This window comes from Silene latifolia, chromosome Y (assembly GCF_048544455.1).
Source record: "Silene latifolia isolate original U9 population chromosome Y, ASM4854445v1, whole genome shotgun sequence".
Classification (NCBI taxonomy): domain Eukaryota; kingdom Viridiplantae; phylum Streptophyta; class Magnoliopsida; order Caryophyllales; family Caryophyllaceae; genus Silene; species Silene latifolia.
In genome coordinates, this window is record NC_133538.1 from 359,011,490 (window position 1) to 359,035,453 (window position 23,964).

The 23,964-nt window shown below is 37.9% G+C and overlaps 1 long non-coding RNA gene across 1 annotated transcript; it reads right to left on the bottom strand.

Moving 5' to 3' along the window:
- Positions 1-19,331: 19,331 nt before the first annotated feature.
- LOC141633815 (uncharacterized) lies at positions 19,332-22,401 on the bottom strand. Its single transcript, XR_012538568.1, has 3 exons — positions 22,175-22,401; positions 21,991-22,056; positions 19,332-19,698 (listed from the first exon to the last, which is right to left on the bottom strand). It is a non-coding gene; the product is annotated as an uncharacterized LOC141633815 (long non-coding RNA).
- Positions 22,402-23,964: the final 1,563 nt, after the last annotated feature.

Genomic DNA, 23,964 nt, shown 5'->3' on the forward strand with positions numbered 1-23,964 from the left:
TGTAAAATGTTTTACACCTTTCAGATGACCTGGATATGAACCTGTTCAGGGCTCCTACCCTGCCTATCAATTTTTGAATGTCCTTGACATACTTGGGTGATTGTAATTCCAGTATAGCTTTGGTATGTTCAGGCTAGCTTCTATGCCTCTTTTTGTCACCATATAGCCTAAGAACTTTCCTGCAAAAAACTCCAAAGTGGCATTTGGCAGGGTTGAGTTTCATGTTGTACTACTCTAGGATTTGAAATGCTGCTCCCAGGTGCTTCACATGGACTTGTGCATCCTTGGATTTTTCCACCGTGTCATCTATATAGACTTCCATGATGTCCTCCACCTACTCCTTGAACATCATGTTGACCGAATGGCATGGCAGTGTACCAATATATGGCTCGGTCAGTAATGAATGTAGTACTTTCCTGGTCAGCAGGGTACATCTTTATCTAGTTGAATCCAGTGGAAGCGTCCATGATGTGACCAATATTTAATCATATTTAGTCCCCGAATTAGCCTCGTTCCTATTCTTTTTAGTCCATAATTGGGTCATTTACTATCCTTAGTCCTTTGTTTTGCATATTCTTTGAGGTTTTGTTTCCTTGGTAGGAGAGGAGTGCAAACCTTGCATTTTCATGGCAAAATGGAGCTAAATTGATCGAATCTAATGAACAAGCATCAAAGTGAAGACAATACTAGAAGGCCTATGTAAATAATGTAGTTGATGGGCAATGATGAAGAAAATCCTTGCATCTCCGACAAGATCCTTGAGGATTGTTGGAAGAAGAAAAGAAGAAAAGAGGAAGAAGCTTGTTGGACTACAATCCGCCCGTCGCAGCCTTGGGACGCCCGTCCAAGACCTCCACAATCCGAGCAACCCACCACCCTGCCCGCTCGTCCTGCACCACCACAATCTGCTCTTCCCGACCCCTTGGCTGCTCGGATTCCTGCCCAGTACGGCACGTCTCTTCTTTGTTCCGCTCGGGATGTGCATATTTCTGAAAGACTAGCAAAAAGGAGACTAGCATATTCCTTCGAGAGGAGCATTTCCTCAACTTTTCTTAAGGGTCTTAATCGTCACTTAAGCCCTTAGTAACCCTAATTTATGTACCTAATCCTCACTATAAATACCCCATTGTGCTAATTAAATTACCATCAATCCTTAATATTATTTATGTTCTTCCTAATCTAATTTTAATCTTGTAATCAACTTTTAATTAAGCATTAATACAAATCTCATTTCCTTAATTTCTCTATTGTTCATCATTTATTTTGGGTAATTGAAGATTATTTGGGTATTATTGGGAGATTGACAACCTTCCATTAATCATCAAGTACTTGTATTATTCTTTGCTTATTATTTTGGAATCATCATTAGGTATAATTCTCTTAACCCTTTTTTTAATTATTGTTAATCATTTTCCATTCATTCATCATGTTTTGCCTTTTTAATATGTTTGACAACCTTGTTAGCATGTTAAACTTGATAATGAGTGAGTAGTTTCCTTAGCTAGGGTTAATGGGGAATTAGGGGAAACCAACATGGGGGATGATTCATGCTTAATCTGATATGTTCACATAATTTATTTGCTTGCTTTTTGTGATCTCAACTTATGCACATGCTATGTTTGATGAAATGCGAGCCTATGAATCCATGCATTTTTTACCCATCACTTACCTTTTCAATGAGACTTGTAAGACATAAACCAACTCGAGTCTCATTAAACCATGCATATAGTTGAGTAGGGAGGATTAAGTCGACTTGTAGGTGTTGTACAATCTAATCGATTCGGCTCCGGGACCCAAACCTTCCTAGGATTATAAGATAAAAACCAACTCGATCCTATCACAAGAATAATTGCTTGCTTATAATTTGAGAATATGTTTGTATGATCAATTTCCATGAATCCCCTATGAACCCATGACACCCTAGTCCTTTTAATCAATTGTTTACATCTCATTTTAATCATCTTGCTTGTTTATTTACATTTTTATTTAGTTTAGTGATCTTATTATCTCAACCCAAATTGTGACACCCTTAGACACCACTACTTGCAATCGAAAATCCTACATCAATACCCGCCCTTTGGGAGCCGACCTTTACTTACCCCTTTACTAATAGTAGAGTAGTTTGTGAAGCTATAAATATTGTTTTGGTCTAGGTGCTCCTAATGACAAGTAACCGAAAACGACAGTCCGACCAAAAATGGTGCCGTTGCCGGTGACGGTGTTAACTTGATTTGATTTTCTTTGATTGTTCTTAGTTGTGTCTTTCTTTTCCTTGGGGAAGTAAAACTCCTCAAGGTTTGTTCTAATTGTTTTCAAGTTGTTTGATATTTTGCATGTCTAGAAGATCACAAGGTAACTTGTTACCCATTGATCACGAAATTGAAAGAACTTTGACAACCAATAAAAGACTTGCTAGGGATACATTGAGAGGTATTGGTGAGATTGTGGATATTCAACCAAACAATATTGAGTTCATCAACCCTTTTGCAAGAGAAGGAGAGAAGAACCCAACACAAAACCCACTAATAGAAGCATATGCATTAGGTTGTATAAATGATAGTTGCATCATGGCATGTAGTTGCATTTAGGAAAAATTTTGTGAAACCGTCTATTTTGGAAACTTGACAAATGTATATAGGCCCTTGTAGATTCTTTTTCTTCTTAAGACTTTGCTTGTTCGAATACTTATAAAACACCCTAGGATGTGTCATGCTAGTATCCTTTGACCCATGGATTAAGGCCTAGTCAAGAGTACCTTGTGGTGTGATAACTCCTTGGCTACTGTTTATTCTAAGGTGACCCTTGAAACCATGTAACCATCATCCATGTTCTACCACATTTTTGTCATCAAAGGGAATGGGCACAAAAATAGTTCAAATTTGAGTTCAAGAAATGAAATGAAAAGTGAAAAAAAAAAGTTTACACAAACTAAGTGTAATACTCCGTATTTATGAGTCTTTGGGTACTCTATCGAGTAGGCCTTACTCTGTCGAGTAAGGGTAAGTTGCGTTTTAGAATAGTTTATGACCTGTTGGGTACTCGATCGAGTAGCTGGGGTACTCGATCGAGTAAGGGGGTACTCGATCGAGTACCTTGGGTACTCGATCGAGTGTCCCGCTTTTGGGGAGTTTTCTCGGGTTTTGTTAATTATGCGATTAAGGTATTTAAACATAGTCGTCATTGTTTTAAATCACTTTTACAAAACCTAAAACCCTGTTTAAGAGAGAAAGCGACCAGTTCATCTTCCTAATCGCATTCTTAGCAATTCCGGAGTTCGACGGTTGGTTCTTGTCGTTTTTCGTGTTGTTGGATTCCTTGCGTCGAGGGTAAGCTTTTAATATAGTTTTTATAATGTTTTGTTAAGATTGGTTAAACCCTAATTTAGGAATTGGGGGTTTTGGTGTGTAGTTTGTGATGTGTAGTCTTTATGTGTTTGTATGATAGGAAGAGAATTCGTAGAGGAGCCGTTTTGATACAAATTTGATACCGTCCGTCATTTGTGCTTTCCAGGTAGGATTTCCTACTCAGTATTAGTCCCATAATGGGATGATTGTTGATATGTTGAGATTGATTGTTTGATATAGTAATTGTATTGTGACGGCTGTGATTGTGATTGTGATTGGTTGTCTATGGTTCTCGAGATGCGTTCTCGGCTGAGTGGAGTCACTTGCGGGAGTGACTTCACGCCCTAGTTTCGCCCTTCGTGGAACCCGCCACGGAAGGGGATGTGCACATTAATGGACAGGGTTATCGCTCGGTATGATGAGCGGGGCTTAGGTGGGAACGGCAGTGCGGTCCCCCATCGGGGCGGTAGTCCAAAGGACGTCAATGATTGAGATGATTGGAATTGGTTGGTTGTGTGTGTGTGACAGTTAAGCTGTCTGTTTATCTTATTGTTGATATATGTGTTGAATTGTGTGATTAGTACTGACCCCGTTTAAATGTTTTAAAAACTGTGGTGATCCATTCGGGGGTGGTGAGCAGTTATTGAGCAGGTGTGATATGACGCGTATGGGATAGCCGGGATGAGTCATCACGTGGCGGTTAGAAGTCTTCCATTGTGTCGGACGAAGTCTAGTAGCTTTGATAGTTTTAGCTGTAGACCGTATGAGAACCTTGTAATTCCTTTTATTAGTTTTGGTTTGAACATGTAATCACTTAATCTATAATTACTTTAAAAGTACGTTTCTTTATTGTCTTATGATATTCAGTACCTCGCGCAACCGAGATGGTAGTACCCTTATACCTGAGTGGTCCTGGTAAGGCACTTGGAGTATGGGGGTGTTACAAATGGTATCGGAGCGACGATTTTGGAACTCAGTAACAAATGAACATAATGAACATAGGAGTCTAATAAAATGAACCTGGTGTATGTGTAATGGGAGCCCCGACCGATGCTAGGTTTTGGGTGAGTAGGCGCCCTCACTTCAAAATCTTGGCCCCATGATACTTAAGCCAGTCACATGGTATGGGAACGTGGAGTCCGTGTGTATATGTGCGACGTGTATGTTAATTGTGTTGTATATGGTTTGTTGAAAGCATGTTGCATGATAGTTGGTTGACATGTTGGTTGGAATCGTTGGAAAAGTATATGAGAATGATGAATGATATGGTAGAAAAAGAAAGTAGTTCGTATATGATGATGTGTGATGAAGTGGATTTGTAATGTTGCTGTATTAGCAACATGGAAATAGGATTTGTAGTGTATGGGTGTGATTTGTGTTATGAAAAGTTATGAAAATTTAAACATGCGGGTAATACATGATTGAAAGTTGAATGTTATATGAGCATATAGATGGTAATGTTTGACTTTTGGTAAGTAGTAACATGAAGAATAGAGGTTCAATGATATGTGTTTTATATAACGAATTGGATGAAAAGCATGATGGTTGTTTATAACGTGGCACTTGATAACACGAAGTAGATTATTTTGTTAATTGTATGAGGAGTCGCGCAGATTTGAATGCCTAGTGGTAATCATAATGTTGAAATAATAATGATTGCATAGTACGTTAGGGTATGTGAGATAACATTCGGGTAGTATTCACGAGTCTGCATGACTCGATCGAGTGGGTTTGATTCGATCGAGTGGGTACTTGTCGTTATTTTGACCAGAATCGTGTTTTTGGGCACTCGATCGAGTACCTCGGGCACTCGATCGAGTATGGGTCACTCGATCGAGTAGCCGGCTACTCGGTCGAGTAAGTCGAGATCGAAGGTCCGTTTGGGTTAAGGTCGGGGCACTCGATCGAGCATGTTGGGCACTCGATCGAGTAGCCTCAACTCGATCGAGTAGGTTCTGGTACTCGATCGAGTGGGGTCTGTGCAGGTCATATGCGTATTTCGGGTCATATGTTTGTCTTTTGACATTCGTTGCATATGATGTTTAATTCAAAGGTGTTGTATTACTTCTTTATGTATTGTTTTACGTATGTGTTGGTCCTGAAGCGTAAGTTACCCAATCTTATGATGTAAAGAGTGGCACTATGATGAGTATGAGTTCGGTGGGGAGGACATGAGTTATATGTGATTATGATAGATGGTGGAAAAAGAAAAGGAAGATTGGTATAGTTTATTGAGGCATGGCGCACGTTTTGCGAGACGGGATGAGTGATATGATTGTGTGTTGAGTAATGTAAAAATAAGTGAATATAGACAAGGGATGATGTGAGTATAATGAACGTGAGAATGAAAAGATTGAAAGTAAGAATGTGGAAAGTGGCGGCTTGAGATGTGTAAAGAGTTAAGGAGGGAAATGGTTAGGAGTCGTGTGGGTTATGGATTTATGTAGTGAAAGTTCGTTTAAAGGGATTGAGAAGAGTAATATATAGTGAACTTTGTGGAGACATGTCGCGAGGTGTATTTGTAGACAGTGAGTGAGTTTGGGAGGTTTGGTTTATTAAAAGATGAAACTACTGTGTGATTTCCTTGGGTAATTAACGGTATTAAATGAATTCTGATTTCTAGAGATGTAAAAAAAGGGGGATGCAATTGTTTGAACATTAAACGTTGGTTCTATGGATAGATTAGTGGCAAGTATGAGTGATAGCATAATAAGAGAAGATCCATGGTAAGAAAGAGTGAGATGATGTCGGTAGAAAATAATGGAATTAAGTTTTGGAGCAACGAAGGGGTAACTTGATTTCTAAAGAGTTAGCTAGAAGGAATAAGGAGTTGAACTATTAATTGGTATTATTGAGTGTAAAGAGAAAAGAAGGATAAAAGTAAGCTGAGGAAAATGTTCACCGGAGCTATGTGATATAAAGATAAGAAATCATCGAAATATGTGATGGTATCACGAGGATGTTAGCTAAAGGTTATATAGGAGTTTCAGGGCAACATGATTGGTAATGAGTTTCGAGGAATTAAGGGAGTATGAAGTTGGTGGAGTATTGGCACGATACGAGATATTTGGTGGAGAGTTGGATGACAATACAAATAAGATAGCATTGGGAATAATGTTGAGGTAATTTTGTGGATGGGTTTGATGTTCGTTATTTGCAATGTTAACCAAAAATGGTAGAAAAACCATGTTATTTTGATATGAGTGTAAGAGATTTGATATACGAGCAGCGGTGGCATTGTGGTGTTATCACTAATGGCTAAGAGTGATGGAATATTAGAAAGGTAGCAATTCTAAAGAGGTTGATTTGGTAGGGACCCGATTGCTGTGTATGATTGTGAGAGGGTATAAGATGTGGTTAGATGAGGCGGACGCTATTAGTTGAATAGTGAAGGTGTGATTATATTTGGGCAGGAAGTGATGGTTGTGCGAATGGGGGAATATGTTATGAGGGGCATATGAGTTAAACTCGGGCGGCAGGTAACCTTTTTCGAGTGGTGACTTACGTGGTCGGGATTGACTAGTTGGTTGTGATTACGTCCGTGATTTGTGTAAATGTTTGTGTGAGGTTCTGACCTCACAAGAAGTGGTATGGTATGATAATTATAAAATTGTTTTATGAATGTTCGGTAATATATATGTTGGACACGGTAATTTAATTTAATGATATAAAAAATGGTAATAATTTGATTGATTTGACATGGCTAGTTATAATTTTATGAGTATTGATAACACATGTGTATTCCGGGAAATGGCAGAGAGGATGTTCATGAGATGCTTATCTGTTTATCCATATAATATGTTGCGTGGTGATTTAATAAAGTGGATTTGAGTAAGTTTTTCTTGTCTGAGAAGTTATGCTAAGTCAGTATTTATGGGAATTGTATGCAGTTGTGATGTCTATCGGTGTGGTTGTGGTGCCTCGGGTGGTGATCCGGGCACGGTACATAGTGCTGTGATGCGGGTATTTTCGCACTACGGTGTGGCTGTTGGTGGCGGTGTTGTGATGTCGTCACCGGTTGTGGTGGAGTAGGCGGGATGATTATGATTCGGGTTTCGAAAGTACATACCAGTTATACATAGATTGTTGTTTTGTTTGATGTTGCTCTCTGTGAGTGTCAGTTCGTCTTGGATAGACATTGTCTTGCTTATTCATGTTTTCTTTACCAGGTTAAGTTGGGAATGAGGTAGAGTATGATGTGAAATAGAGTTGTATATGTTTCGTTGTTGTCATGGGATAGTGATAATCTGTTGATGGGACACGATTGTGAGAGGTTATTCTGATAATTTTGATCTTGTTTTCAGATGAGACATCGGTAGACATGGTAATGGAAAATGATTCGTGGAACATGTGTTGTAATGATCTGAAAGCGGCAGGTAGTTCATTATCTTTTGTTGAGACAGTGAGTGTAGGGTGTTAGGGAAATTAGTGTCATGTTAAGTTGTGTATGAATTTTGCGGTAATGAAAGAAAGAACTTGAGGATCTAGTGTGCGTGTACGTAACGAGTGCGGACCGTGAGTTATGCTTCTGGGAGATAAGTGCCTTACGTAGAGAGGTATGTTGTTTGGCGGTAATAATGAAGAGTGGGTATGGTGATTTGCTACGAGTTTATGGTATAGGTTAGGTCTTGTTGCCGAATGAGTTGAGGAATGGGAAATGTTTAGGTATGGGAGCCTTGGATATAAGAATGGTGAGTGTTTGGTTTATAGACGGTTATCTTTGACATGTGGTGGTACAGAGGGTAATGAGATATAGATATGGTTTGGTATTAGTGAGTTACGAGGACGTAACATTTGTCTTAAGAGGAGTAGGATGCGATAAAACAGATTTTGATGGTTGTACATATGGTAATATATTCGGAAGTTGAGTCTTGATGTAGAATAAAAGATCGATTCGTGTTGTGGGTGATTCTATTAAAGGTCATGACCGTGCTTGTAGTAGCGTGATGTTTAGGAGTGTGAGAATATTTCGCTAGTATTGACAGTTGGATGATGAGGTTACGAGTGTGAGTAAACTTCGAGGACGAAGTTCCTTTTAAGGGTGGTAGAATGTAACATCCCGTTTGATGTCTATGAGTGTCTTGGTATTGGATTTGATAGTTGATGATATTATGGAGCTAGCAGCATTAGAGGATGGTAGTTGGTTATGTATGGAGTTGGTGTCGTGAGAGATATATATGTGGTAGATACGATATAGTGAGTCATGTTGTGGAAGTAAACATAGTTGGTGGAGTGGGTGTTAAGAGTTCATGTTCTATGCTCGGTCGAGTTCTTGAGTCCTTATCTAAGTTGTTGTGTCTTGGTCGAGTCTGTATGGTTCTTTTTATGTATGGGTTGAACTTCGGGGACGAAGTTCCTTTTAAGGAGGGAAGACTGTAATAGTCCGTGTTTATGAGTCTTTGGGTACTCTATCGAGTAGGCCTTACTCTGTCGAGTAAGGGTAAGTTGCGTTTTAGAATAGTTTATGACCTGTTGGGTACTCGATCGAGTAGCTGGGGTACTCGATCGAGTAAGGGGGTACTCGATCGAGTACCTTGGGTACTCGATCGAGTGTCCGGTTTTACGGGGAGTTTTCTCGGGTTTTGTTAATTATGCGATTAAGGTATTTAAACATAGTCGTCATTGTTTTAAATCACTTTTACAAAACCTAAAACCCCGTTTAAGAGAGAAAGCGACCACTTCATCTTCCTAATCGCATTCATAGCAATTCCTGAGTTCGACGGTTGGTTCTTGTCGTTTTTCGTGTTGTTGGATTCCTTGCGTCGAGGGTAAGCTTTTAATATAGTTTTTATAATGTTTTGTTAAGATTGGTTAAACCCTAATTTAGGAATTGGGGTTTTGGTGTGTAGTTTGTGATGTGTAGTCTTTATGTGATGTATGATAGGAGGAGAATTCGTAGAGGAGCCGTTTTGATACAAATGTTGATACTGGTCTGATCACATTGTGCTTTCGGGTAGGATTTCCTACTCAAATATTAGTCCCATAATGGGATGACTGTTGATGTGTTGAGATTGATTGTTTGATATAGTAATTGTATTGTGACTACCGTGATTGTGATTGTGATTGGTTGTCTATGGTTCTCGAGATGCGTTCTCGGTTGAGTGGAGTCACTTGCGGGAGTGACTTCACGCCCTAGTTTCGCCCTTCGTGGAACCCGCCACGGAAGGGGATGTGCACATTAATGGACGGGGTTATCGCTCGGTATGATGAGCGGGGCTTAGGTGGGAACGGCATGCGGTCCCCCACCGGGCAGCGGCAGTCCAAAGGACGATCAATGATTGAGATGATTGGACTTGGTTGGTTGTGTGTGTGTGACGTTAAGGCATCTTTTATCTTATTGTTGATATATGTGTTGAATTGTGTGATTAGTAATCTTGACCCGTTTAAATGTTTTAAAAACGTGGTGATCCATTCGGGGTGGTGAGCGATTATTGAGCAGTGTGATATGACGCGTATGGGATAGCCGGGATGAGTCATCACGTGGCGGTTAGAAGTCTTCCGCTTTGTGTCGACGAAGTCTAGTAGCTTTGATAGTTTTAGCTGTAGACCGTATGAGAACCTTGTAATTCCTTTTATTAGTTTTGGTTTGAACATGTAATCACTTAATCTATAATTACTTTAAAAGTACGTTTATTTATTGTCTTATGATATTCAGTACCTCGGGCAACCGAGATGGTAGTACCCTTATACCTGAGTGGTCCTGGTAAGGCACTTGGAGTATGGGGGTGTTACACTAAGCACCCTCACTACAAATGGGATGACTTTGAAAATGTTCAAAAAGAAATGCAAGAAAAAGTTGAAATTGTCAAGTGTTGAAATGCCAAACATCAAAGAAATGGCAAAGAAATGTTCTCAAAATGTCAAATGCCACAAAAAATTGGGGGGGAAAAACAACAACAAAAGCAAACTCCCAAAATGAAACTCAAATACTGTTGATCCCTTTTCCATCGTATCCACTTTTGTGCATGGTAGAGAGGGGATGACCCTTCTTCTTGTCTAGGCAAGAAGGGGAATTCTGCGATCCTCCAGTGTTTCTAACACCATAGGGAGTCTACTCTTGATGAAAGCATTTAACGATTGAGGACAAAGGTACCCTAGCTTGACACAACTTCGAGGTGATTTATTGGTATCCTTCTAGGCTTAGTAATTTGAAGAAATCATATCTATGAAGGAGTGTGAACCCTTGAATTGCTTCACCTTAAGATAATTTCCGCCACTTAGATGAGGAAAGTGGCTATTCTTTTGTAGATGCATCCATTACTTGATTTTGTGTGCTTTAATGCTTGGATGTGTCGCCATTTTGGCAATCCCGACCTTGCCTTGCAAGAAGACATCCTACCTCATGGTTGTCTTGTTGTGAGTTGAAGGGGCTAAGTGAGACCCGCTAATTATCTCATATCACTTATATGAGTAGGTTAGTTTAAATAAGGGTCCTAGTTTTGTCACCTCTTTACTCAGGACGAGCAAAGGTTCGGTTTGGGGATATTTGATGTGACCAATATTTGAGCATATTTAGTCCCCGAATTAGCCTCGTTCCTATTCTTTTTAGTGCATAATTGGGTCATTTACAATCTTTAGTCCTTTGTTTTGCATATTCTTTGAGGTTTTTTTTCCTTGTTAGGAGAGGAGTGCAAACCTTGCATTTTCATGGCAAAATGGAGCTAAATTGATCGAATCTAATGACCAAGCATCAAAGTGAAGACAAGACTAGAAGGCCTATGTAAATAATGTAGTAGATGGGCGATGATGAAGAAGATCTGGTCGATCGCTTTCTTAGCTTAGATTTCGGTTAATTGTCATTAGGAAGACCTAGACAAAAACAATATTTATAACTTCAAAAACAACTCTAATACTAGTAAAGAGGTAAGCAAAGGTCGGATCCCAAGGGACGGGTATTGATGTAGGATTTTCGATTGCAAGTAGTGGTGTCTAGGGGTGTCACAATTTGGGTTGAGATAAGAAGATCACTAAACTAAATAACAATAAAAGTAAACAAGCAAGATGACTAAAATGAGATGTAAACAATTGATTAAAAGCACTAGGGTGTCATGGGTTCATAGCGGATTCATGGGAATTGATCATACAAACATATTCTCAAATTATAAGGAAGCAATTATTGTTGTGATAGGATCGAGTTGGTTTATATCTTACAATCCTAGGAAGGTTTGGGTCCCGGAGCCGAATCGATTAGATTGTACAAAACCTACAAGTCGACTTAATCCTCCCTACTCTACTATATGCATGGTCTAATGAGACTCCAGTTGGTTTATGTCTTACAAATGTCATTGAAAAGGTAAGTGATGGGTAAAAAATGCAAGGATTCATAGGCTCGCATTTCATCAAACATAACATGTGCATAAGTTGAGATCACAAGAAGAAAGCAAATAAATTATGAAAACATATTAAATTAAGCATGAATCATCCCCCATTTTGGTTTCCCCTAATTCCCCATTAACCCTATTTAAGGAAACTACTCACTCATTATCATGTTTAACATGTTAACAAGGTTGTCAATCATATTAACAAAGCAAAACATGATGAATAAATGAAGATGATTAACAATCATTAAAAAGGGATTAAGAGAATTATACCTAATGATGATTCCAAAATAATAATGCAAAGAATAATAGAAGTACTTGATGATTGATGGAAGGTTGTCAATCTCCCAATAAACCCAAATAATCTTCAATTACGCAAAATAAAAGATGAACAATAGAGAAATTAAGGAAATGAGATTTGTATTAATACCTGATTAGAAGTTGAATACAAGATTAAAGAGAGATTAGAATAATATAAACTACACTAAAGATTGATAATAAGAACATGATAATCTAATTAGACTAATGGGGTATATATAGTGGGGATTAGGTGCACAAATTAGGGTTACTAAGGGCTTAAATGATGATTAAGTCCTTGAGGAATTGCTCCTCTCAAGAAAAAATGCGGGTCTCCTTTTAGCTAGTCTTTCAAAAATATGCGCATCTCGAATGAAGAAAAAAGGGGGGGTGTTCTCTGGAGGATAATCTGAGCGTCCAAGGGTCGGGACGAGCAGATTGGGGAGCTTCTGGACGAGCGGCCTGGCAGCTTGGACGAGCGTCCTGGGGAGCATCTGGACGGGCGCCCCGAGGGGTATGACGAGCGGATCTTAGCTCAGCTTCCATTTCTTCTTTTCTTCTTTCAACAATCCTCCGGGATCTTGTCGGGGATTCAAGGATCTTTTTCATCATTGCCCATCTACTACATTATGTAGAAAGGCCTTCTACTCTTGTCTTCTCTTTGATGCTTGGTCATTAGATTCGATCAATTTAGCTCTATTTTGCCATGAAAATGCAAGGTTTGCACTCCTCTCCTACAAAGGAAACAAAACCTCAAAGAATATACAAAAGAAAGGACTAAAGATAGTAAATGACCCAATTATGCACTAAAAAGCATAGGAACGAGGCTAATTCGGGGGACTAAATATGCTCAAATATTGATCACATCAAATATCCCCAAACCGAACCTTTCCTCGTCCCGAGTAAAGAGGTGACAAAACCAGGACCCATGTTTAAACTATCCTATTAATATAGCCGATATGAGGCAATTAGCGGGTCTCACTCCGCCCCTTCAACTCACAACAAGACAACCATGAGGTAGGATGCCTTCTTGCAAGGCAAGGTGGGTCTTGCCAAAATGGCGACACATCCAATCATTAAAGCACACAAAATCAAGTAATGGATGCATCTACAAAAATAATAGCCACTTTCCTCATCTAAGTGGCGGAAATTATCTAAAGGGGAAGTAATTCAAGGGTACACACTCCTTCATAGATATGGTTTCTTCAAACTACTAAGCCTAGAAGGATACCAATAAATCACCTGCAAGTTGTGTCAAGCTAGGGTACCTTTGTCCTCAATCATCAAATGCTTTTGTCAATAGTAACCTCTCTATGGTGTTAGAAACACTAGAGGATCGCGGAATTCCCCTTCTTTCCTAGACAAGAAGAATGGTCGTCCCCTCTCTACCATGCACAAAAATAGATACGATGGATAAAGGGATCAATAGTATTTGGGTTTCATGTGGGAGTTTGCTTTTGTTGTGGTTTTTCCCCCCAATTTTTGTGGCATTAACATTTGAGAACACTTTCTTTTTGCCATTTCTTTTGATGTTTGGCTTTTCAATACTTGACAACTTTCAACTTTTGCATTTTCTTTTGAACATTTTCAAAGTCACCCCAATCAGTAACGAGGGTGTCTTATATTTGAAGCATAGGAGTCTATTTTTGCTCCTCTCTTCTTTTGATACATTTTGCAAACTTTTTGGCTTTTAATTTCATTTCTTGAACTCAAATTTGAATAATTTGTGTGCCCATTCCCTTTGATGACAAAATGTATGGTAGAACTTGGATGAATGATGGTTGCATGGTTTCAAGGGTCACCTTGGAATAATCGGTAGCCAAGGACTTATCACACCACAAGGTACTCTTGACTAGGCCTTAATCCATGGGTCAAAGGTAACTAGCATGACACATCCTAGGGTGTTTTACAAGTTTTCTAACAAGCAAAGTCTTAAGAAGAAAAAGCATCTACTAGGGCCTATATACACTTGTCAAGCTTCCCAAATAGACGGTCTCGCAAAATTTTTCCTAAATGCAACTACATGCCATGATGCAACTAACATTTATACATCCTAATGCATATACTTTTACCAACTAATATGCCAAATAATCTACATGCAAGTCCTAAATTCACATTGTTTATACCGCATCAATCAAAATAAAGCCACATAATCATTAACATAAAGAGGAAAAAGGAGATTGGAAAGATCATACCATGCGGTCTTGAATATCCTCATGTCTCGGATGTGGCGTAGTCAATCAATGTGAACAAGGATAAACAAACACAATATATACAAAATTATACTACAAAGGAAATGAACTTGTTTTTGGATTTTCAATTTTTCAATTTTTTTGAATTTTTCAAAATTTTTGATTTTTTTTTTGGATTTTGAATAAAAGTCAAGTTAGAATTTCCCATCCCCACACTAGTATGGGCATTGTCCTCAATGGCCAATACGATAGGAATTTATGCAATGAATATGCAAGATTTCTAAACTAAATGCAAACTATACTAAGCTACACTACATGATGCATGTGTTTTTGTTATGGTGGAGAGCATAATTTAAATTAGCTCCCATTTCATATGCATAGACTTCCCCAAAATAAAATAGACATTATTTCTAATGTCATGAATTTCAGGGGAGTTTATGCACATGGAATGCAATGCATGAAACTGAAGATTGTCATTTTGGATTTTACAAGTCGGGAACAATAATAATGAACACCTTAATGAAGCCAAGGTGTTAGTCCTCCAATGTTGCTAGGACTTCACAAAATGATCAAGATAAAATAAAAACAAGAGAAGTAGACAAACCATAAGGGAGGTGTAACAATGTAGGAGCCTCCAAAGTTTGCTAATCCTCACCCATCGTATCATCATCATCATCTTCATCATCTTCCTCTCTTAAGGCATCATCAACCTCCATAGATGTGGAATCATGTCCATCCTCACTTTCACTTGCTTGTTCTTCTTCACTTTCCTCTTCCTCCTCTTGGACTTCTTCTTCTTGAACCTCTTCTTCTTCTCCTCGTTCTTGGTCACCACCCTCTTCAACAACCATCCCCTCTCCACCCGGTCTACCACCACTAGGAATGCTAGGAAAGAATACTTCCCTATCCTCCCAATTAGGCAAAGGACAAGACGGATCAAGAAGTCCTTGCCTAGCCAGATGTAGGAGGGGCGGATATTGGGCCTTCTAAGCATCCACTCTATCATTGTAAGCTTGCTTATGCATTTCCCTCATGAGTAGTGTCAAGTAATCATTTCCCACTTTGACATCCTTGGGTTTGAACTCGTGGTATTCAAATGGGTAAGGTGGGGTCATAATGGAGGAGGAGGGCTCGGCAATTTGGCCCCTTTGTTGTTGAATGCTATACTCGGTCTCTTCGGAGAGTGGGAGAAGGTAGTTCGGTCGGTGAACATTCAATCGGCAAATTTTGGAAGGAAAGGTGAAGGATCTAGCTTCATTTGTTAACCACCCATATTTGTTGTCAAGAATGTCGTGCTTGACCCACTTGAACTTTTGAATCATGGTGTCCATATCAACAAGATGGCCTCCTTTAACCGGCACATAAGTGATGTTTTTGTTGAAATCCCGGTTAAAATACTTAGCCAAATGGGTAACTAGTCCTCCATTGACAATAAAGGCAGTGCCTTCTTTGCCACAATCGACATTAAGCCATCGTTCAACCAAAAGTCTTAGAGCATTGTATGGCTTGGTAAATTCCCTCCCAATGTTCAAGGCCGACTCAAGAAGAATACAATCGAGTTTGGTAAGATGACTTGTGCCATTTCTAGCTATCATAGTATTCCCAATGACCTTATGCCATACTCTAATGCCCGGATGGTGAACTAAGAGAGCACGACAATCATGAAAGCGTATGAATTTCTTTTCGGAAATTGCCATCCAAAGAGGAGCGGGGTCATACTTTATAAGAGTCTTTGTATATTCCGGGTTATCACTAAGGCCTAATATCTTACCCAACTCTCCATAAGTTATGCGTCTATCAATATTTTCAAGACGAAACTCGATGTTGGTTCGAGTCTCCACCCTTGTGACTTTTAAAGAACTTAGAAATTCCAAGGTGAGGGAGGGGTATGTCAATTATTTCATTGTAAACAATTTACCCAATCCCATAGACTCAAACAAGGTTTTGGTTTGTTCAAGAACACCCAATTTTGACAATGCATCTTCACAAATAAACTTAGTAGGCATGATGGTTTTCTTAGCAAAGAGAATGAATTTCTCCTTATGACAGTCGGAAGTGAAGTTACCTCTGGATAATTGGATAATTATTCAATGACCGAAGTTGTTGATGTTGTAGCTTCCATAGGGGGATCTTGTTGTTGAATCTCCAACCTTGCCTCATGGACTACCAATGCCTTTGACAATTGTTTTGCTTGAAGTGCTAGTTGCCTTTTGGAAAGTGTCTTCTTTTGGGGTGCCTTGTTGCCTCCTTTAGTTCATGTCATTATCCTTTGCTTGATTACACCAATGAAAGATTAAAATCTTCAATTTTTAGTGATACCCAAATCAATTTAGGATGAATGAATGTTGCTTTGTATCCTGAAAATCGACTCAAAAGTTGAAGATTTTGGTGTTTGAATTACTTGTTGTTGCAAAAGGAGTGATTAATTTTTGTTGTGAGGAAGTTTGGATTTGATTTGGTTGAGGAAATTTGATTTTGTTGATGGAGAGGATGAGGGTTTTGGGGTTTTTAGGTTTTGGGTAGTGTTTATATGTTGAAGAAATGAGAATGAATAGGAGAAAAAGGGTTTTAAAACACCTGTTAGTTTTGAAAATGCAGTGGAGGACGAGCGGACCAGGTGTCGGGACGCTCGGATTCTTCAGTGTTTGGCTCAGGAAAAGACGCCACAGGACAAGCGTCTTTCTAGAAAGACGAACGGATTCTTTGTGGAGGGACGAGCATCTTTCTGGGTTGACGCTCGGATTCCTTTACAGAGAAAATCCCAGGATTTTTGCAGCAAAAAGACGAGCGTCTTTTTTGAAGGACGACCGTCCAAAATGAGACGAGCGGATTCTCAGCTGAGACGCTCGGATTCTTTTCCAGACCGGATTTTTGTATTCTGCAGCTCTACCAGACGAGCGTCTGGTGACTTTGGACGCTCGAGTTCTTCAGGACGAGCGGATTATCCATTTGGCCGCTCGGTTTTTTTCTTGACCACTCGGATTCAGGTCCATCCGTGGGTACTTCGTAACTCGTGTCATTTTCATTCTTCAATTCTCGTCTTCTTCATTGTAGGGGCACTACAAAGGCATGAATAGCCTAGGCAATTGCTATCCCCACACTAAGGTAAAGCACTACACATCAATAAAATCATAAGTCCCTCCCTCACTTTTCTTAAAATGATGAATATCTTGATCAAAGCACAAAAATATAAATCCAAAAATGACAAAAAATAGAATGTAATAATTGAAATGCAAGTTAGGCAGTTAGAATATTTACAACTGGTGGTTTAGGGAGGACTTCACCAAACTCTCATCCAATGTGAGATGTCAAGGGGGCATGTTCAAGGTGTTGTTGATGTTACTCAACACCTTAAAGAAGTAGTCGAAAGCTTGCCCATTATCATGATAAAGGTCCTCAATAGATTTTTGCACTTGTAGTTCTCCATGATGGTCTTATTCATAGCATTACCAATGTAGGGATTGAATATCCCTTCAAACTCATCATCCCAAAGACCGCAAACTTCGTCTACTTGATCATTAAACATTTCTTGAGTTGATGGAGACAACTCTCCTTTTTTCTTGTCTTGGCCAATGAGGCCATCTTCTTCACTTGTCACGGGTGAGCTTTTCAAGCCCTCATTGTTGCTATTTCCTTGCTCTTTTGATGGAGCATCATCCACTTTCTTTTTCCATTGAAATTCCAACGTCTTCCTATCATCCTTCCGACTATAGTGATCAACCATAAAACATGGCTCATGCAATCGGGGAGCTCTCATGGTCTTGTCAAGATTGAAAGTGATGGTTTCATCTCCCACATCAAGGGTGAGCTCTCCATTCTTCACATCGATCACCGCTCCCGCGGTGTGCAAGAAAGGTCTTCCTAATATAATAGGAATGTTGGAGTCTTCTTCCATGTCAATAATAACGAAATCCACCAGGATGAAGAGTTTTCCAATTTTCACGGGAACATCTTCCCATTGTTAGGTTCATATACCTATTATTAGACTCCTCTAATAGTGAACAAATTAGATTTAGTGCATGCATAACAAAATGAAAGATTTATAAGAAAAACAATGTTCCTCACATTGATATATGGTTCGAAAATGTGGGCACAAGTAAGGTCACCTTCCTTCACTTGTTCTTGAGCTAATATGATGGATGATCCTCCTAAGACTCCAACTATAGAAGACACTCCAATAAGTTACACCCAAGATTAATCCCAAAAATTCCTACTAATATTAACTAGATATGTAGTAGAAATGTAACCTTAATAATACTAATATTTTTAGTATTACTACCTCTAGTAATAGATTGAATGTATTAGTATTTGTGAGAGTTTTTTTGGCAATTGCATGTGCGGGAAAAAGAGAGAGATAAATAAGCAAAAGCACTAACTCAAAAATGAGCAACTAATGCTCTCTTTTATGGCCGAAAAACCGGTGGCCTCTTCCCTTGAAGGGAATCTTATTGCTTTTGTTTTTACTCTCTTGTAAAGTGTAGGTAGAGTGTAGGGAGCATAGGTGTAAGAAGTAGTATGAAAAGGCTTGTTTGATATGTCACAATCACACTATAACCAACACAAACAAAAGACAAAAGAGCATCTTTTGTCTCTTCATTTGGCCGAAATATTGGACCCATTTTGGTCCATTTTTTCCTTTTGTCATTTGTCCCACAAATGCTTATAAGTCATATGTTTAACTATCTTACATAATTAATTATTAATGTAATCATTTAACACTTAAATATTACAATTAATAATATAATATACATTCCACTTTTTGAGTAGTATACTACCACTAGTTTAAAACCCGTGCAAAGTAGCACGGGTATATATAAAACAGTATTTTAATTTAGTTTCTAAATTATTCTTGAGAAATTTCAAGGACTTAGATATAAGTATGTATGGAACAATGAAATATTGTATTCCCTAGATGTCAATGACGGTACATGTAAAATACTACTCCCTTCATTCAACTCCACTTTACTTGTTTGCTTTATCACGTTTGCCAACACGACTTTTATGCGGTAAATATCTTTAGCAACGTATTTGCAAAAATTACATCTGGTGCTTGTTCAAGAAACTTGAATGGATTAAGAAAATACTCACTGCGTTCGAATCATTTGTTTCATATTAGATTAAAACACCCCTATAAAAATATAAAAGTAAGACGGCAAGAGTAGTTCTCTAAGCGCTGCACAAGCGGCAAATTTCTTCATTACAGTTGATAAATTATGCTATTAAGGATATTTTACACAATAAGACATCATCTAATGACACCCAAATATAATCATTAAATTACATGGAATAGGCCAAAAAATAACTCTGGGACTGATATTAACTGAACTCAAACTCATCCTTGACCCCTGGGCCCTGAGAGTATTGATGAATCAACTTAAACAGGATGCGCATGAATTTGTCCCACCATTGTTGTGTATAGCTAGCAATCTGGCATTAGTATTGAATGTTCTAAAAAATCATAAAAGAAGGAAATCTTGAACATTTCCATGGCCTAAACCGGGCTAAACTATGAACCGACTGTATAATTGCCAAAGAAATAAGCGCAAGCTGCAAAATTGCGACATGAAGTGTTTAATTCTCTTAATAAAAATAAGCTCTTGAAATAATGTCTTATTAAAAATGTGTAGTAATAAAGCATTAGGAAAAATTCGACAAAACAAAATCTGTAAAATGTTAATTAAATCACTATGTGAAATTCGTATATGGTGTCACTAAATCTGCATTTTTGCATGATAAGATAAAGATGTTCCCAAAAAATTTTAAAAGTATAAAGTCTAATAGAATTTGCAGATATATAAAACTTATATTGAACAAAACTTTCCCTTAATAATCCCACACATAACCCAGTTAGTATTGTCACTCTTTTTAAAGACGTCCATCTATAGTTGAGTGCAAAAGTAAGTCGTAAGGAGAGTAATGGAGAATTGGACACTTATCCTACAAAGATAAAGACTAATAGATAGAACATGACAATTGCAACAAAATTATCATACTATAGAGATGCATAAACAGGATGCTTAATTAGTTCGATTGCAGAGCTACTCATTAAAGATGATCAAGCATTGTTATTGAGGAATATAGTTAATTAAATCTTATAATCCACATTAAGAACGGAAGTTACATAGGCTAGGGTAAAAAGAATAGAAATAGAATACTCCGTCCGTCCCAAATCCATAAAGCTAAAGACTACGAAGTATGTGTAAATTATAAATGCAAGAGAAAGCAGGGAAAAAAGATGAAAGATTAAGATAAGATATTTGGAGTGGAAAAATAGGAGAGGCAGAGGTATGAAAGTTTGACTCTTGAGTTCACTGTATTGTTTAGGAAGTAGTATTATTATGGTAAAACATTTGTCCTATATACTCAAGTGGGATGATATTTGGCCGTTTCAATGTTAAGACGGATCTATTAGGCGGAAACTTTTTCATCCATGAGCTGACGTGTTTCATAAAACGGTGTATAATTTGGTAAAATCTAATCATAAAAGATGCATCAGAAAATTAATGTTGGATACTTACATACCAATTCCCAAATCTAATCACTATTTTAAGAACCGAAATCCCAATAAATCTACAATGGTATAAAACACAAAGGTTAGTAAGGATATCTGTAGTACAAAGTTGTGTATGAAATTTTTTTCGTGTGAGATTCGAACATAGGTCATGTGTACTCCTCGTGGCTATACCACGAACTAAGCTAGCTAGTGCAAAATGGTGTATCTATATCTACTTCTAAGAATATTTGTTGTCACACCATTTTATCCTCACAGACCATTCTCCCCTCTATATAATAAATATTCAACTTAAACATTTGACATATTCATCTATTGAGCTAATACAAAAAAGAGACTTAACTCTAACATTTCAAGAATAATACTTATTTGATATGCAAAAATACTTTAATTGTGTGTTTGGATAGCAACAAATGAGGGAAAGGGAGGGGAGGGAGAAGGAGGGAAGAGAAATGGAGGGAAGGGACGGGGAGGTCGAATGAGGTGTGGGTGTTAAGATACAATTTCCCTCCAAATCTTTCCTATTATGGAGAGATTTTGCTTTGCCTTGGAAGGGGGAAAATGGATCCCTCAAGTTCTCTCCCCCTCCATTTCCTCCCTCCTTATTTGCTATCCAAATAAGGGATTTTAAATCTCCTACTCTTCCTTCCTTTCCTTTCCCTCCAAATCCCTCAATCCAAACACACCCTAAAAGAGCAAATGGTGTAGAGAAGCCTATCATAGCTCAAGAGAAGGAGCATTTTGTATAGTTCATCTTTTTAAATTACCTGAAATCATTAACACATAAATCATATGGAAGCCCACATAAAATTATTTTAATCATGCCACAGGAGCCATGCCAACCATTCTTATTAACAACACAGTTCGCGTAGTAACCGCTTCCTTTGATTACAGTGAAAGTTTGAGATTGCTAGCTTCTAAAAGATCAAAATGGAAAGCAAAATCAGTTGATATTATTTCACACACTCACTATTATCAAAATCTTAATTGATTACATCACACTGTCATTATTATCAAAATCTCAATGGAAAGCAATATTTCACAGTATCAAAATCTCAATGGAAAGCAATATTTCACAGTATCACTACTATCAAACCTTAGATTTGCAAAAATTCCATAGATTAACTCTATTGTGTAATTTGTTCATTTTCGCATGAAACTTTTCTCAAAGGTAAGAATTGAAATGGCAGACTATCTGTAGATATATTTTGTAGAATTAAATTTCAAAAAACATAGGAAACATTAAAATGATAAAATGTCGGAGAACCATATTCAAAATCATTTCTTGAATATGCAATAAAATCAGATAACTTCGAAGGCTAACTAACCTTATGTAATCTCAATCAAAATCATAGCCTCAATTATGCTATCATCATGGGACTAAATAATCAAACCTACATCCAAATCCAAAAATTAGAATGTAATTAACATTAATATACTCAATTTTGTAAGCGATTATAGTTTATCGAATTTAAAAGGTAAGTAGTGAATTTACCGGAAATAGAGCATTACCTTTGATTTTGGGCAAAACAATTAATCAGAACCGAATTTATCAACATCAATTAATAATCCATCTTCTTCGATAGATAATTACACTTGGATGTAACTTTAGAAGGATAGAAGATTGGTGAATGAAATAAATTATCAACCTCAACTTCACCGTGAATGGTAGAAATTTGGTTTAGCTACTGGATACATCATACATGAGGAAGGCGACGGCTAAAACTTTGGATGGAGATTTTTCTTTTATAAATAGGGTTGAGTAGTGTTTTTAGTTGAGCGGGAAAATTAGTGTGGAGTGGTTCTTGTTTTATAATTTAGTATAGATTATTTCAATATATAATAGGTCCCTTAACTACTAGTTAGTTAAAATTACAACTTCTTGTAACCTTAAATAACTAATTACCTCTACCTCAAAACTTATATTAAAACCTCAACTAATTTAGTAATTTAACACTTAATTACTAAATTAAATCTTATTTAATCACATTACAATAAGACGTAAAATTGCACTCCCATAATTAAGGAATTAATTAATCTGTATCGCATACAATTAATTAAATATCTATTTGGGCCTCATCCTATAGGTGTGACCTAAAGGGATCAACTGGCCACCACCATCACACGACAGTAATGTCAAACTCTAGTTAGCCAATCATTACCGATTAATGACGGTCAGTCGACGATATAAAGAATCATCCCTCACGTATTCTTAGTATGGGATTTAATAATGATATTTAAATCATGTGATCGCACTATTGTTGAGGACACATTTCCCAACAATCTCCCACTTGTCCTCGACAAGTGTGCGTCACCAATTCTCTTGTCCTATTACAATCTCCCACTCAATGCAAGGTGTCTTGCAGGTCGTACTTAAATCCGATTATATCTTGAGTGGTTTTCTCGATCTGGATATTAACTGTCTGACCGGAATTATCTATCATAGATACCTTCCGAGCATGGCCACGCATTTCCAGTTAACTACTCCTCGAGTGGCCTTGAGATTTCAAACAACCCTGACAAGGGGTGGACAATTCCTATCGCCCTATTCCCTTCGTTTAGCCACTGTCCATCATAACCCAAAATATACCCAGTTTGACCTCATTTACGAAATCGTAGAGTATAAATAAAAGCTAATCAGAAGTTGTGCCAACTTGTGCGAATAGTCTCTAGTCAAAAGAATTGACTCATAAGAATACTATAGTAGCCCTTGCCACGACCAGGCTTTATGAATTCCCAGAACTCTATAAGCGGTCACTGCCCGACAGAGTGTTCCATACAGTCTGCCTATGTGATCGAATAGTCATCCCATATGACTCTATGGCACTTCAACTTGCCATCAATCGCATCACACTCTAGTCATCGAGACGTCACCTCATATAAGTAACTAGGGGTGAATACCATGTCAATCCAGTTCACTTTAATGGGGTTCAATTTGTCTCTACAACCTATTCGGATACGACAAGGTAACGGGTGAGTTTAATGAAACTCAAACGATAAATGCGATTATCACATATGAATAGTCAATACACTATTACTACTTCATATCTTCTAATCTTTACTTCTTACTAGACCTGAGCTCTTTAACTTGAAAGAAGCTCCCACTGTTATCACATAACTTGTGACAAAATCATTTGTTGAGGGATTCACCCTTAATCCCTTCGTTGACCATTTTATCACAATTTACTTAGAATCCTTTTGTAGAATTTGCAATGCGCGAAACTAAAACACCTTTCTTATTCTCTTACTCCTTAGTCAATAGGTCATCCTAGGATTTCAACAAATACCTTTAAGCTTGGAAA